General features: G+C 52.3%; 1 long non-coding RNA gene across 1 annotated transcript in view; it reads right to left on the reverse strand.

Annotated features, from left to right (window-relative positions):
- Positions 1 to 2203: 2203 nt before the first annotated feature.
- The window catches only part of LOC102498326 (uncharacterized), a 38408-nt gene continuing 37131 nt past the window's right edge, over positions 2204 to 3480 (reverse strand). Inside the window, exon 3 of the long non-coding RNA XR_003547140.1 lies at positions 2204 to 3102. This is a non-coding gene — a long non-coding RNA (uncharacterized LOC102498326). The remainder of the gene's footprint in view (positions 3103 to 3480) is intronic.

The following is a 3480-nucleotide window of genomic DNA, read 5'->3' on the forward strand; positions in this document are numbered from 1 at the left end:
GTATGCTTCTACCTTCCTCAACTCAGGTTGAGATCTAATTGCCATTGCGATGGCATTAAGTCACCAGGGTTCTGCCCTCCTGAATAAATCACTCTGTTATTAGAGACGGGGGTTCATAATTAAAAAAAGATAAATAAAAGCGAGTTCAGCCCACTTTTCTTTCTGTCTCACGCACTCACCTCTGCCTTCCACCTTCCACCAGGGGATAAGCAGATTCCAGCACCATGCTCTGGGACTTCTCAGCCTCCAGAACTGTGAGCCAAATAAACTTCTGTTTTTTATGAATTAGCTAGTCTGTGGTGTTCTGTTAGAGCTGCAGAAAGCAGACTAAGGTCAATACTGTCATCACCACCACCATCACCACCATCAACATCATCATCTCCACCATCATCATCATCACCACCGTCAACATCAACATCATCACTACCATCAACATCATCATTTCCACCATCATCATCACCATCAACATCAATAACATCATCACTACCATCAACATCATCATCTCCACCATCTTCATCACCACCATCAACATCAACAACATCATCAACATCAACATCATCACTACCATCCACATCATCATCTTCACCATCATCACCACCATCAACACCAACAACATCACTACCATCAACATCATCATCTCCACCATCTTTGTCACCACCATCAACATCAACAATATCATCACTACCATCAACATCATCATCTCCACCATCTTCATCACCACCATCAACATCAACATCATCACTACCATCAACGTCATCATCTTCACCATCATCACCACCATCAACATCAACAATATCATCACTACCATCAACATCATCATCTCCACCATCTTCATCACCACCATCAACATCAACAACATCAACACTACCATCAACATCATCATCTTCACCACCATCACCACCATCAACATTAACAACATCATCACTACCATCGACATCATCATCTCCACCATCTTCATCACCACCAACATCAACAACATCATCTCCACCATCATCGTCTCCACCATCATCATCTCCACCATCATCATCACCAGCATCAACATCAACAACATCACCACCATCAGCATCATCTCCACCATCTCACCACCATCAACATCATCATCACCATCACTGCCATCAGCACCACCATCTTCACCATCATAATTACCACCACTATCACCGTCATCTTTTCCTTACCATTATCAACATCAACAACATTGTTACCATCACCATCATCCTCACCATCACTATCATCATCACCACCATCTCTACCAACATCACCACCATTACTATCATGACCATCAACATCACCACTTTTGCCATCCTCGTTACCATCATTTCCTTACCATCACCATCACCATTATCATCTTCATCACCATTAGCAATGTCATCACCACCATGACAGCAGCCACCCTCATCGTGGAGCACCAACTCCAGGCTCATGCTCTCTGAGGCCAGTGCTGTGAGAATCCCTATGAAACCGATGAAGAAACTGAGTCCCAAAGTGGCTTGCCCACGCTGACCCTGACAGAGGCCTCGGCCCTGTTTGTAAGTTGGTCTACACCACGCCTTCCCGAACGCTCGCCTTTTAAGCACCTGCTCCCCTGGTATTCTCAGAGGATCTCACTGAAATTAGCCCAGGAATCTCTGCCACCAGCGTGGGAGGGAAGTTTTATGTCCCCAAAGCCATACGGGGAGATCGGGAGCCAGAGAGGTATAGCCAGGTGTGTTGGAAGCCCAGGGACTTGTTCTAATGCACTCTGTCCCCACGCAGTGGTTCAAGCTGGGGAGATGGACAGGATGGGGGTGTGCAGAGTGGATGCAGCCGTGCTGTCTACACTAATCAGGTTCACTGGATAATCGCTGCTTCCTGAGGCTTGGTGTGGGCACAGCCTGAACATGGCTTTTTCACAGAAGCTTTTATCAGAACCTCTCCAGGAGGCCCCCTGGCTGGTCAATAGTGCCTGAGGCTCTCCCAGGCCTGGGCGCCAAGGGGAATAAACACAGCAGAGGAGAATAGCTAAGCGACTGTCTGAGGTCACAAGGGGACCATGGGCGAGGTGACACAGAAGCCCCTCGTCTGCCCACTGCCCTCGGCCCTGACAACTAAATCACCCCAAAGAGACGTGTGATTTCATTTCTATTCCATCTGCAAGAGGGGGAAAAATCAATGTTTGCTAAATGAAAAGGAAAAAGATCGGCAGGAGGAAAATGTATTTTTCGACTTTTAATAGGGCATTATTGACAAGAACAAGTCCAAAATAAAACAGCAGGGGCATCTGGCCGAGGGCTTGGCTGTGACGGGGTACATGATCCGGGAGGCCACATGTGGGAACACTGGGAGACCATGAGGAGAGGGCACTGACGGGGGCCAGGAGACAAGCCTTCCTCCAAGCCTGGGCTGGCTGCAGCCTCTGAGCCCCCAACTGGGCAGAGAGGGGGCCCGCAGGGAGCCCGGGGGAAAGAGCCTCCTGGAGCCAGGCGGGAGAGAGCCCAGGCCACGGCATTCCAGCAGAGCCCCTGCTCCACTGTGGCGTGCAGGGAGGACAGGGTGGGAGAACAGATGGGGTCTCACGCCGCCCTTCCAGGCCTCCCCAGGGCTTCGGGGCAGGGAGGTTCGGAAGGGCCTGCTCCCTGGTGTCCAAGGGTGCTGCCCACCGTGACTCGGCCGAGGAAGCAGCGTGCATGTGGGGGGGGCACTCCCAGGGCTCGCACCCCCGTGGTCACTAGGGAGCCGTCTGGGCGGTGGCCCGGCTGTCAGCCCACAGCGCTGGGGTTCGAGCATTGAGGGGACTTCAGGAGGCTCATGCAAAGTGAGGTTAAAGGGGAGTTTATTTTGCTGCAAGAGGAAAATGCGAAGTTGTGCTTAGGTTTCCATGCACATGAACTTTGGAAGACCCCACATATTAAAGGCATTTTCGACTTCAGATAGTTTCGACCTAAATGCGTTTACGGGGACAGAATGCGACATCGCTGAGGGTGTTGTTGAGCAACTCCCTGAGCTGCCAGCACAGCGCCTGGAGCAGGCATCGCGGCAATGACCAGGCCCACGATGGTGGAGATGACGTGGCCTGGGGCAGGCTGAGGGCGGTGAGGACGGAGCGAGTCTCGAGTCTGAGGTTGGCTGGAAAGAGAGAGGGAGGGGCGACTTCAGCCTCAGGAGCCGCAGGGTCCAAGACCCGAGCAGAGGGGTCTTGTGGGGTCAAGGAGGGTCCCCAGTAGGTAGAGGGCCTGGGAGGGCAGAGCTCACTGCTTAGGGACCGCGCCGACTGGCTCCCCCGAGCCTGGGATCCTGCACCTGGGCTCATCTGGTGCAGGTGAGGGACTCGGGACTTGGGGCCAGGCCTGCGGGTGACGCTTCGTGCAAACCCCGGCCCTCCCCATGCCCTCACTCCCCGGGGTGGCTCTTTTTTTTTTTTTTAGACGTTTTTGCTATAGGGCGCGTGCACTCGCCAGACAGAGAGAGAGAGACAGAGAGACAGAAAGCAAGAAATCACCCCCC

This window comes from Tupaia chinensis, unplaced genomic scaffold (genome assembly GCF_000334495.1).
Source record: "Tupaia chinensis unplaced genomic scaffold, TupChi_1.0 Scaffold143602_1, whole genome shotgun sequence".
Lineage (NCBI taxonomy): Eukaryota > Metazoa > Chordata > Mammalia > Scandentia > Tupaiidae > Tupaia > Tupaia belangeri.